Raw genomic sequence first — 12,235 nt, forward strand, 5'->3', positions numbered from 1 at the left:
ATCCCGAGTATACTCCAGGTCAATGGGTCTGGCTATCCACTCGAGACCTACGCCTCAGACTTCCTTGCAAGAAACTCGGTCCCAGGTATGTGGGTCCCTTCCAAATTGTTAAACAAATTACACCAGTTTCCTTTCGTTTGGCATTACCCTCTAATTATCGTATCTCTCCCACTTTTCATGTATCACTTCTCAAACCCGCTGGTGGTCCGAGAGCGGAGGAGGAGGAGCAGACCAGTGACCAGGGCCCCATCTTGGTGGACGGCGAGGAGGCATATCAGGTTCGAGATCTACTCGATTCCAGACGCCGGGGCAGGCTCCTCCAATATCTGGTGGATTGGGAGGGGTACGGACCGGACGAGCAATCCTGGGTTAATGCAGATGACATACTCGACCCCACACTCGTGACTGAGTTCCATAGGACGCACCCGGAAAAACCGGCCCCTCGACCTCGAGGAAGACCCCGGCGTTGTTCGCCTCTTCGCGTCAGGAGCCGCTCGCAGGGGGGGGGGGCTCTGTCACAAACGAGACTCCCACTGTTCCTCCTGCTCACCACCAGAGGGAACCCTCTCCTGAATATTAAACCATTTGAACTACATTTCCCACATACCTGGCACTGATTACCTTGCACCTGACCTTCATCAGTGGACTATTTAAGGTGCTCTCAGACTCTCCTTCTTTGCGAAGTTTTGTATTTACCCTGGTAATCATCTCTGAGCGTTTCTTCCCGTGTTTTGTCTTCCCGTGGATTACTTTTGGACTGTCTATTCTCATCTTGATTCTTTGCTGCCTGCCCTGGACTATATTCTATACTGGACTGATTTATGTAAGTTTGCTGCCTGCCCTGATCTTATGCCTGTTTCTGGATTACGAGTTGCCTTATCTCTACTGTTGTGTTTGCTGGTGATTGACCCTGATTGTATGACCACGATTATAATAAAACTGCAAATGGATCCTCATTCTCCTGAAGCTTCATTACAATCACACTATTTACAATTTGTACACAAGGCAATTCAAAGTGATTCACAGTTGTATAAAAACAATAATGCTTATGCTCATAATAATAATAATCATTAATTATTATAATATTATAATAATTAATTACATAAAAAAGAAATGCTGTAGTAAAATACTTTCAGTTGGAATATGACAGCTATGTAACGTTCTGTTTATGCCTGTGTCCTTTCAGATTAAGTATGCATACCCGGTTTTACGAAGAACCTCTGAGGGTCGACTCCTTCGTGTTGGCAGGGAGGGCCAGGTGTAAGGAGGAGGTCCTGGCTGAGGCCACTGCCTTTGTGAGGCAGAATGGAGGGAATCCTGGAGACCAGTTCCTGGTTCTGGCTCACTGCAAGATCCAGTTTGGGAAACACCAGGGTCAGAGGTTCCTGTGGCTGCTGGAGAACTCACTGGGGTATGCCTGCTATCTGGTCAGCAGCATTTTGGGGGAGGAGGAGAGGGACAACCCGCTGTCGGCCAACAAACACCTGTTCCTCAGATACACCTCGCAGATCAGGGAGGTAACGAGGCTGTGGAGTTGTATCAGATAAAACAGGCCATGCTGCAGGAGGCCCAGAGGACAGGAGATTCTGGATGTCTGATGGTGGAGTTTGGGGATTTTAAGGCTAGGTCAATGAAGGAGGTGTATGAGGACCCAAGCAAGGAGGCCCAAACTCTCATCACCTACCTGAAGAAGGCAAAGGCCAGGCCTAACACCAATATGGCCCTTTTCAAAGCATACGTGCTGAAGAGGCAGGCTCCAGCCCACGTGCCCACCACCACTGTGCCCACTGCATCTGTCCTCACTGCTGCTGTGCCCACTGCCACTGTGTCTGTTCCTCCTCCACCTACTGCCACTAAGAACAGGCCACTGCTGGCGACCAATGTGAAGGCCCTGTTGGCGCGGGCGAAGCATTTATTTGCTTCACAGCTGGCACAAAAGATTTTGTCTCCAGCCAAACCCTGTAAGTGATTTGCAAGCTTTAAAATCTTTACAGTATATATTATGCAGTATATATGTCTAACGAAAATACGTATTCAACAGCTGCAGGACCACGTGTACATCCTGCGTCTGAGTCAGTGAGGCAACTGTAGCCTCGCAAGCTGAGGAACAACTTCCTCAAGGTATGTAAATCTTAAACAATATTTTACAAACAATTACAAATAAAACAAAACAGTATTTTTTAAATGACATATTATTTTATTTCACAACACAGAGGAATGGCACTTCTCAGGTGTCAATCTACATTCACTCTTTGAGTGAACATCCTCAAAGGAAAAAAGATAATTTAAAGGTGTATGTAAAAGGTTTTATTTCATTTTTTATCGTAATCACTGACTAAAGCTCATTCTTGTCATCTCACACTTCCCCCACTCCCCTTGGAATAAGTGGCTGTTGTAGTGTTTGGTCTGCTTCGCTTCACACTTGGCTGATCCCATCTTTTTTTCTTCTTGTATTTCTTCTAATGGTGCTTGGATGAAAAACAGGATGATTTCACTGCTTCCTTCCATCTTTTCATCATCATGTCATCTCTCTACTAATCATACATGCTTTGCAGTAAACCTTGTAATCGCAGTAGCTGTCCAGCAGAGCTGAGAAAGTCATGCAGTGAAAGTCTAAAACAATAAGATAATTTTGTTGTGTTTTTTTACGCTCCAGCCACTGCAGGCTCGAGAGGCCCTGCTCCTACCCCGGCTCGTGCTACTGCCCCTGCTCCTGCCCCTTATCCTGCTCCTCCAGCATTTTGGACACCTGGCCAGGTGTCCCAGTCGCCTGCAGAGCTTCCTGTCCACTGGAAAGAGCAACTCCCATCTTTCCAGCAAGGCCTTTAACCCCTGTCCCTCTGCACCAGGACCATCCTCACTACAGCCACCCACAGGACTGCAGCGCCCTGCCCAGCCTCCTCTGCAGTCTCCTCCTCTGCGCCCTGCCCAGCCTCCTCTGCAGTCTCCTCCTCTGCGCCCTGCCCAGCCTCCTCTGCAGTCTCCTCCTCTGCGCCCTGCCCAGCCTCCTCTGCAGTCTCCTCCTCTGCGCCCTGTTCAGCCTCCTCTGCAGTCTCCTCCACAGCCTTCTATCCAGCCAAGTGCTGCCTCTGCTCCTGCAACATCAACTGGGTCCAGTGTTGCAGACCAGGCTCCTGTAAGTAAGCTTCTCATTATTCGTGTGCAGTTGCTGCAGCGTGATTTCCAATGACCACAAAAAAAGAGGCCGCATTTCCTCTGTGCTGGAAACTTTGCACTGGCTACCTTTTAATTGTAGATTTAATCAAAAAATTGCGCTTTAAGCCATGCAAGCTGAAATGTTTGCGGCCCGGCAGCAACGTGGAGGATGTATGTTTCGGCTCAGTGGTATAGGGGTATGATTCTCGCTTAGGGTGCGAGAGGTCCCGGGTTCAAATCCTGGACGAGCCCATTATTAGGCTTTGCTTGTAATCTCTTCAGCCTGATTAAGGCAACCAGGATATTTATATCCCGGGTTTCGGCAGAGGAACCACGTCCGCCTCTTTTAGTCTACCTGATTCCACCTAGCCTCATCGCTATCTGGCTCTCAGAAAGCCAGCTATCAGGAAGTGTTGTTTCCATGGTGTAATGGTTAGCACTCTGGGCTTTGAATCCAGCGATCCAAGTTCCAATCTCGGTAGAACCTTTTTAGGTTCTTTGCGGAAGGGGGGGAAAAAGCAGAGGTGATGCGCAACTGCTGACGTGGCGGTGAAATTGGCACTCTCAAACCGAGTCGGAATTGGGGAAACATGGGCTTAAAAAGCAAAGGCTTCATTTGCTCCTAGCTATCGTGCTTCTGGACTCAATGACTTAAATCCTTGCTATCGTGCTTCTGGACTCAATGACTTAAATCTCTGCTGCTCATGGGAAAAGTTGACACACGCCAAGGTTCCGTGGTGTAATGGTTAGCACTCTGGGCTCTGAATCTAGCGATCCGAGTTCAAATCTTGGGGGGAACTGCTTTTGCCAGGAATCTGTGCAGTACCTCGTTCGAAAAAACTTTTTCGGCAGCACTGAGCCGCAAGAGCTCATCTAGGTAGTGCCCCTTGAAGGGGGGCGTAAAAAGGATGGACAGCACTGGAGAATGCATGCATCGATCCCACTACCTCTCGCTTGCGCCTACTGCTTCCTACCAATTGAGCCAAAGTAAGCCCACGTGAGCCAATCGTGTTTCTCTGCTGTGGCTTACTTTTGACCAATCACGTTCTCTCCTGTGGCTTACTTTTGACCAATCGTGTTTCTCTCCTGTGGCTTACTTTTGACCAATCGCCTTTCTCTCCTGTGGCTTACTTTTGACCAATCGCGTGTCTCTCCTGGCTCTGCTCCTGTGGCTTAATTTTGACCAATCGGCGACCGCTATTATTATCGTCATCTTTGCAATCTTTGCAACAGGTAAGTCTATTCTTCACGACTGTATAATCGATCATTATTTATTCATAAACAGTGTTTGTTTTTAGACAATTAAACATGCCAATAAAGCTAGCTAGCGTGTAATAGCACACGTTTTCATCTGTACATGTGAACCTGCAACTTTACCATGATATACAGTAAAAAACATGCCACTACTGTCAAGATAATTAGCCGACCGCTAATTAAGCTATATCCTCCTTAAACCATTTTTTTTGTTGTTGTTAATTTCGTATTTTTTTGTGTCATTCATTACATTATTTTGACCACAAGAAGATTTTTACTAAAACCTTTAAAAAAAAGTTTAATTCATATAGGTTATACTATACTATGTTATACACCAGTATACATATTTATGTTATCTTTTTAAATACTATGTTATACATATTTAAAAAGACATGAATAGGTAAAAACAAGTGTTTTTTTGTTTCAACAAATGATTCTCAACTATGTTATAAAAGATATACCAAAACGATTTGATATACCATTTTAAGTTTTAGATCTGTTTGATGATCATATTATTATGAATTTTCATAAACGCCTTTATGTTATATTTGGTGTTTCTTAGTAATCTCTGCCACAAAAGCTAAACAAAACAAAATGATTTAAGCATGGCATGATACCAGCAAGATTGTACCAAGAAGTGTTATTTATTTTCTTATTAATAAGTTCATCACACTATTTACAATTTGTACACAAGGCAATTCAAAGTGATTCACAGTTGTATAAAAAACAATAATGCTTATGCTCATAATAATAATAATAATATTCATTAATTATTATAAAATTATAATAATTAATTACATAAAAAACAAATGATGTAGTAAAATACTTTCAGTTGGAATATGACAGCTATGTAACGTTCTGTTTATGCCTGTGTCCTTTCAGATTATGTATGCTTACCCGGTTTTACGAAGAACCTCTTAGGGTCGACTCCTTATGGCGCCAACTGAGGAGGCCAATAGGAGGAAGATCGTGTTGGCAGGGAGGGCCAGGTGTAAGGAGGAGGTCCTGGCTGAGGCCACTGCCTTTTTGAGGCAGAATGGAGGGAATCCTGGAGACCAGTTCCTGGTTCTGGCTCACTGCAAGATCCAGTTTGGGAAACACCAGGGTCAGAGGTTCCTGTGGCTGCTGGAGAACTCACTGGGGTATGCCTGCTATCTGGTCAGCAGCATTTTGGGGGAGGAGGAGAGGGACAACCCGCTGTCGGACAACAAACACCTGTTCCTCAGATACACCTCGCAGATCGGGGAGGTAGGCGAGGCTGTAGAGGTGTATCAGAAAAAAACAGGCCATGCTGCAGGAGGCCCAGAGGACAGGAGACTCTGGATGTCTGATGGTGGAGTTTGGGGATTTTAAGGGTAGGTCAATGAAGGAGGTGTATGAGGACCCAAGCAAGGAGGCCCAGGCTCTCATCACCTACCTGAAGAAGGCAAAGGCCAGGCCTAACACCAATATGGCCCTTTTCAAAGCATACGTGCTGAAGAGGCAGGCTCTAGCCCACGTGCCCACCACCAATGTGCCCACTGCATCTGTCCTCACTGCTGCTGTGCCCACTGCCACTGTGTCTGTTCCTCCTCCACCTACTGCCACTAAGAACAGGCCACTGCTGGTGACCAATGTGAAGGCCCTGTTGGCGCGCGGGAAGCATTTATTTGCTTCACAGCTGGCACAAAAGATTTTGTCTCCAGCCAAACCCTGTAAGTGGGTAAGTTTTTTCTTTTTTCTCCAGCCACTGCAGGCTCGAGAGGCCCTGCTCCTGCCCCGGGTGCGTGCTACTGCCCCTGCTCCTGCCCCTTATCCTGCTCCTCCAGCATTGTGGACCCCTGGCCAGGTGTACCAGTCGCCTGCAGAGCTTCCTGTCCACTGTAAAGAGCAACTCCCATCTGTCCAGCAAGGCCTTCAACCCCTGTCCCTCTGCACCGGGACCATCCTCACTACAGCCACCCACAGGACTGCAGCGCCCTGCCCAGCCTCCTCTGCAGTCTCTTCCTCTGCGCCCTGCCCTGCCTCCTCTGCAGTCTCCTCCTCTGCGCCCTGCCCAGCCTCCTCTGCAGTCTCCTCCTCTGCGCCCTGCTCAGTCTCCTTTGCAGTCTCCTCCACAGCCTTCTGTCCAGTCAAGTGCTGCCTCTGCTCCTGCAACATCAACTGGGTCCAGTGTTGCAGACCAGGCTCCTGTAAGTAAGCTTCTCATTATTCGTGTGCAGGTCCTGCAGCGTGATTTCCAATGACCACAAAAAAAGAGGCCGCATTTCCTCTGTGCTGGAAACTTTGCACTGGCTACCTTTTAATTGTTGATTTAATCAAAAAATTGCGCTTTAAGCCATGGAAGCTGAAATGTTTGCGGCCCGACAGCAGCAGGGAGGATGTATGTTTCGGCTCGTTGGTCTAGGGGTATGATTCTCGCTTAGGGTGCGAGAGGTCCCGGGTTCAAATCCCGGACGAGCCCATTATTCGGCTTTGCTTTTAATCTCTTCAGCCTTATTAGGGCAACCAGGATATTTCTGAGCAATTGGGGATAAAATGTGCCAGAGAGAGGCTGGTTAGCTCAGTTGGTTAGAGCGTGGCCCTAATAACGCCAATGCTGCGAGTTCGATCCCCGTACGGGCCAATCATTTTCTCTCTGAGACCTTCGCTCTGCTCTTCTCGAAAATGACGGGCGGTCTCCCATACATACATGCTGGCCAAACCGCACAAGTACCTGGCCGAAGTAGCTCAGTTGGGAGAGCGTTAGAGCGTTAGACGGGTTTCGGCAGAGGAACAACCTCCCCCTCTTTTAGTCTACCTGATTCCACCTCTCAGACAGCCAGTTAGCAGGGTGTGTTGGTTCCATGGTGTAATGGTTAGCACTCTGGGCTTTGAATCCAGCGATCCGAGTACAAATCTCGGTGGAACCTTTTTAGGATCTTTGGGGAAGGGAGGGGAAAAACAGAGGTGATGCGCAACTGCTGACGTGGCGGTGAAATTGGCACCCTCAAACCGAGTCGGAATTGGGGAAACATGGGCTTAAAAAGCAAAGGCTTATTTTGCTCCTTGCTATCGCGGTTCTGGACTGAATGACTTAAATCTCTGCACCTCATGGGAAAAGTTGACACACGCCGAGGTTCCATGGTGTAAGGGTTAGCACTCTGGGCTCTGAATCCAGTGATCCGAATTCAAATCTCGGTGAGACCTTCATTTGGCAGGCTAAACAGCACAAGTACCTGGCCGAAATAGCTCAGTTGGGAGAGTGTTAGACTGAAGATCTAAAGGTCCCTGGTTCAATCTCGGGTTTCGGCAGAGGAACCACGCCTGCCTCCTTTAGGCTACCTGATTCCACCTAGCCTCATCGCTATCTGCCTCTCAGACAGACAGCTGGGAGGGTGTGTTGGTTCCATGGTGTAATGGTTAGCACTCTGGGCTTTTAATCCAGCGATCCGAGTTCAAATCTCGGTAGAACCTTTTTAGGTTCTTCGCGGAAGGGTGGGAAAAAACAGAGGTGATGCGCAACTGCTGACGTGGCGGTGAAATTGGCACTCTCAAACCGAGTCGGAATTGGGGAAACATAGGGTGCTTCTCAATATCCCTCCTCGTCTCCTCGTTCCTCTGTCCTCCATCCTATGACCCGGAAACCGATCGAGCTCAGCCATCTTGAAGGACATCTCAATTCTCTAATTGCACCTCGAGGAGTGAGGAGGCTTTCAGAGGAGTCATGAGCGAGGATACACAGTTGTATCCTATGCGGAAGTGTTTTATTGACTAAACGTGACGCACGTATACATTCTCCTCCCCCTTCACATCGGTCACAATCTGTTTTAAAGTATACTTTACCTTTGCAGTTTATATAAACCACACATTACACATATTTCAACAGGGTATCTTGCTTTATTATTATTTATTATGAATTTCTTAAATAAAAAAACTGCAACAACATGAGGGCAGATCCTTTGAGCGCTGCTGATGACGCTATGAAGTGACGCTCGAGTGATCAAGTATTCCAATGTATAAAAAAGCTTTCATTCGATTCCTCCATCCTCATTTTTGTCATTCATTACATTATTTTGAGCACAAGAAGATATTTTACTTAAACCTTTAAAAAAAAGTTTAATTCATATATGTTATACTATACTATGTTATACACCAGTATACATATTTATGTTATCTTTTTAAATTCTATGTTATACATATTTAAAAAGACATGAATAGGCAAAAACAAGTGTTTTTTTGTTTCAACAAATTATTCTCAACTATGTTATAAAAGATATACCAAAACGATTTGATATACCATTTTAAGTTTTAGATCTGTTTGATGATCATATTATTATGAATTGGCATAAACGCCATTATGTTATATTTGGTTTTTCTTAGTAATCTCTGCCACAAAAGCTAAACAAAACAAAACGATTTAAGCATGGCATGATACCAGCAAGATTGTACCAAGAAGTGTTATTTATTTTCTTATTAATAAGTTCATCACACTATTTACAATTTGTACACAAGGCAATTCAAAGTGATTCACAGTTGTATAAAAAACAATAATGCTTATGCTCATAATAATAATAATAATATTCATTAATTATTATAATATTATAATAATTAATTACATAAAAAACAAATGATGTAGTAAAATACTTTCAGTTGGAATATGACAGCTATGTAACGTTCTGTTTATGCCTGTGTCCTTTCAGATTATGTATGCATACCCGGTTTTACGAAGTACCTCTGAGGGTCGACTCCTTATGGGGCCAACTGAGGAGGCCAATAGGAGGAAGATCGTGTTGGCAGGGAGGGCCAGGTGTAAGGAGGAGGTCCTGGCTGAGGCCACTGCCTTTTTGAGGCAGAATGGAGGGAATCCTGGAGACCAGTTCCTGGTTCTGGCTCACTGCAAGATCCAGTTTGGGAAACACCAGGGTCAGAGGTTCCTGTGGCTGCTGGAGAACTCACTGGGGTATGCCTGCTATCTGGTCAGCAGCATTTTGGGGGAGGAGGAGAGGGACAACCCGCTGTCGGACAACAAACACCTGTTCCTCAGATACACCTCGCAGATCAGGGAGGTAGGCGAGGCTGTAGAGGTGTATCAGAAAAAAACAGGCCATGCTGCAGGAGGCCCAGAGGACAGGAGACTCTGGATGTCTGATGGTGGAGTTTGGGGATTTTAAGGGTAGGTCAATGAAGGAGGTGTATGAGGACCCAAGCAAGGAGGCCCAGGCTCTCATCACCTACCTGAAGAAGGGAAAGGCCAGGCCTAACACCAATATGGCCCTTTTCAAAGCATACGTGCTGAAGAGGCAGGCTCTAGCCCACGTGCCCACCACCACTGTGCCCACTGCATCTGTCCTCACTTCTGCTGTGCCCACTGCCACTATGTCTGTTCCTCCTCCACCTACTGCCACTAAAAAGAGACACACAAAAGATTTTGTCTCCAGCCAAACCCTGTAAGTGGGTAAGTTTTTTCTTTTTTCTACAGCCACTGCAGGCTCGAGAGGCCCTGCTCCTGCCCCGGCTCGTGCTACTGCCCCTGCTCCTGCCCCTTATCCTGCTCCTCCAGCATTGTGGACCCCTGGCCAGGTGTCCCAGTCGCCTGCAGAGCTTCCTGTCCACTGGAAAGAGCAACTCCCATCTTTCCAGCAAGGCTTTCAACCCCTGTCCCTCTGCACCAGGACCATCCTCACTACAGCCACCCACAGGACTGCAGCGCCCTGCCCAGCCTCCTCTGCAGTCTCCTCCTCTGCACCCTGCCCAGCCTCCTCTGCAGTCTCCTCCTCTGCGCCCTGCCCAGCCTCCTCTGCAGTCTCCTCCTCTGCGCCCTGCCCAGCCTCCTCTGCAGTCTCCTCCTCTGCGCCCTGCTCAGCCTCCTCTGCAGTCTCCTCCACAGCCTTCTGTCCAGCCAAGTGCTGCCTCTGCTCCTGCAACATCAACTGGGTCCAGTGTTGCAGACCAGGCTCCTGTAAGTAAGCTTCTCATTATTCGTGTGCAGGTCCTGCAGCGTGATTTCCAATGACCACAAAAAAAGAGGCCGCATTTCCTCTGTGCTGGAAACTTTGCACTGGCTACCTTTTAATTGTTGATTTAATCAAAAAATTGCGCTTTAAGCCATAGAAGCTGAAATGTTTTCGGCCCGACAGCAGCAGGGAGGATGTATGTTTCGGCTCGTTGGTCCAGGGGTATGATTCTCGCTTAGGGTGCGAGAGGTCCCGGGTTCAAATCCCGGACGAGCCCATTATTCGGCTTTGCTTTTAATCTCTTCAGCCTTATTAGGGCAACCAGGATATTTCTGAGCAATTGGGGATAAAATGTGCCAGAGAGAGGCTTGTTAGCTCAGTTGGTTAGAGCGTGGCGCTAATAACGCCAAGGCTGCGGGTTCGATCCCCGTACGGGCCAATCATTTTCTCTCTGGGACCTTCGCTCTGCTCTTCTCGAAAATGACGGGCGGTCTCCCATACATGCATGCTGGCCAAACCGCACAAGTACCTGGCCGAAATAGCTCAGTTGGGAGAGCGTTAGACTGAAGATCTAAAGGTCCCTGGTTCAATCCCGGGTTTCGGCAGAGGAACAACCTCCCCCTCTTTTAGTCTACCTGATTCCACCTCTCAGACAGCCAGTTAGCAGGGTGTGTTGGTTCCATGGTGTAATGGTTAGCACTCTGGGCTTTGAATCCAGCGATCCGAGTTCAAATCTCGGTGGAACCTTTTTAGGATCTTTGCGGAAGGGAGGGGAAAAACAGAGGTGATGCGCAACTGCTGACATGGCGGTGAAATTGGCACTCTCAAACCGAGTCGGAATTGGGGAAACATGGGCTTAAAAAGGGAATCCTGGAGACCAGTTCCTGGTTCTGGCTCACTGCAAGATCCAGTTTGGGAAACACCAGGGTCAGAGGTTCCTGTGGCTGCTGGAGAACTCACTGGGGTATGCCTGCTATCTGGTCAGCAGCATTTTGGGGGAGGAGGAGAGGGACAACCCGCTGTCGGACAACAAACAGCGCCCTGCCCAGCCTCCTCTGCAGTCTCCTCCTCTGCACCCTGCCCAGCCTCCTCTGCAGTCTCCTCCTCTGCGCCCTGCCCAGCCTCCTCTGCAGTCTCCTCCTCTGCGCCCTGCCCAGCCTCCTCTGCAGTCTCCTCCTCTGCGCCCTGCTCAGCCTCCTCTGCAGTCTCCTCCACAGCCTTCTGTCCAGCCAAGTGCTGCCTCTGCTCCTGCAACATCAACTGGGTCCAGTGTTGCAGACCAGGCTCCTGTAAGTAAGCTTCTCATTATTTGTGTGCAGGTCCTGCAGCGTGATTTCCAATGACCATAAAAAAAGAGGCCGCATTTCCTCTGTGCTGGAAACTTTGCACTGGCTACCTTTTAATTGTTGATTTAATCAAAAAATTGCGCTTTAAGCCATGGAAGCTGAAATGTTTTCGGCCCGACAGCAGCAGGGAGGATGTATGTTTCGGCTCGTTGGTCTAGGGGTATGATTCTCGCTTAGGGTGCGAGAGGTCCCGGGTTCAAATCCCGGACGAGCCCATTATTCAGCTTTGCTTTTAATCTCTTCAGCCTTATTAGGGCAACCAGGATATTTCTGAGCAATTGGGGATAAAATGTGCCAGAGAGAGGCTGGTTAGCTCAGTTGGTTAGAGCGTGGCGCTAATAACGCCAAGGCTGCGAGTTCGATCCCCGTACGGGCCAATCATTTTCTCTCTGGGACCTTCGCTCTGCTCTTCTCGAAAATGACGGGCGGTCTCCCATACATCCATGCTGGCCAAACCGCACAAGTATCTGGCCGAAATAGCTCAGTTGGGAGAGCGTTAGACTGAAGATCTAAAGGTCCCTGGTTCAATCCCGGGTTCCGGCAGAGGAACAACCTCCCCCTCTT

General features: G+C 47.9%; 11 non-coding genes across 11 annotated transcripts; all 11 read left to right on the top strand.

Moving 5' to 3' along the window:
* Positions 1 to 6,781: 6,781 nt before the first annotated feature.
* Positions 6,782 to 6,853, top strand: trnap-agg (transfer RNA proline (anticodon AGG)). Its single transcript has one exon. It is a non-coding gene; the product is annotated as a tRNA-Pro (tRNA).
* An 88-nt stretch (positions 6,854 to 6,941) lies between these two features.
* Positions 6,942 to 7,015, top strand: trnai-aau (transfer RNA isoleucine (anticodon AAU)). The gene has a single exon. It is a non-coding gene; the product is annotated as a tRNA-Ile (tRNA).
* Positions 7,016 to 7,229: 214 nt separating this feature from the next.
* On the top strand, positions 7,230 to 7,301 carry trnaq-uug (transfer RNA glutamine (anticodon UUG)). Its single transcript has one exon. It is a non-coding gene; the product is annotated as a tRNA-Gln (tRNA).
* Positions 7,302 to 7,610: 309 nt separating this feature from the next.
* On the top strand, positions 7,611 to 7,683 carry trnaf-gaa (transfer RNA phenylalanine (anticodon GAA)). The gene has a single exon. It is a non-coding gene; the product is annotated as a tRNA-Phe (tRNA).
* A 2,847-nt stretch (positions 7,684 to 10,530) lies between these two features.
* On the top strand, positions 10,531 to 10,602 carry trnap-agg (transfer RNA proline (anticodon AGG)). The gene has a single exon. It is a non-coding gene; the product is annotated as a tRNA-Pro (tRNA).
* An 88-nt stretch (positions 10,603 to 10,690) lies between these two features.
* On the top strand, positions 10,691 to 10,764 carry trnai-aau (transfer RNA isoleucine (anticodon AAU)). The gene has a single exon. It is a non-coding gene; the product is annotated as a tRNA-Ile (tRNA).
* A 93-nt stretch (positions 10,765 to 10,857) lies between these two features.
* Positions 10,858 to 10,930, top strand: trnaf-gaa (transfer RNA phenylalanine (anticodon GAA)). The gene has a single exon. It is a non-coding gene; the product is annotated as a tRNA-Phe (tRNA).
* A 70-nt stretch (positions 10,931 to 11,000) lies between these two features.
* Positions 11,001 to 11,072, top strand: trnaq-uug (transfer RNA glutamine (anticodon UUG)). The gene has a single exon. It is a non-coding gene; the product is annotated as a tRNA-Gln (tRNA).
* A 742-nt stretch (positions 11,073 to 11,814) lies between these two features.
* trnap-agg (transfer RNA proline (anticodon AGG)) lies at positions 11,815 to 11,886 on the top strand. The gene has a single exon. It is a non-coding gene; the product is annotated as a tRNA-Pro (tRNA).
* Positions 11,887 to 11,974: 88 nt separating this feature from the next.
* trnai-aau (transfer RNA isoleucine (anticodon AAU)) lies at positions 11,975 to 12,048 on the top strand. Its single transcript has one exon. It is a non-coding gene; the product is annotated as a tRNA-Ile (tRNA).
* Positions 12,049 to 12,141: 93 nt separating this feature from the next.
* trnaf-gaa (transfer RNA phenylalanine (anticodon GAA)) lies at positions 12,142 to 12,214 on the top strand. The gene has a single exon. It is a non-coding gene; the product is annotated as a tRNA-Phe (tRNA).
* Positions 12,215 to 12,235: the final 21 nt, after the last annotated feature.

Source organism: Siphateles boraxobius, unplaced genomic scaffold (genome assembly GCF_051911475.1).
Source record: "Siphateles boraxobius isolate OS27281-9 unplaced genomic scaffold, OSU_SipBor_1 116, whole genome shotgun sequence".
In the NCBI taxonomy this organism is placed as follows: Eukaryota; Metazoa; Chordata; class Actinopteri; order Cypriniformes; family Leuciscidae; genus Siphateles; species Siphateles boraxobius.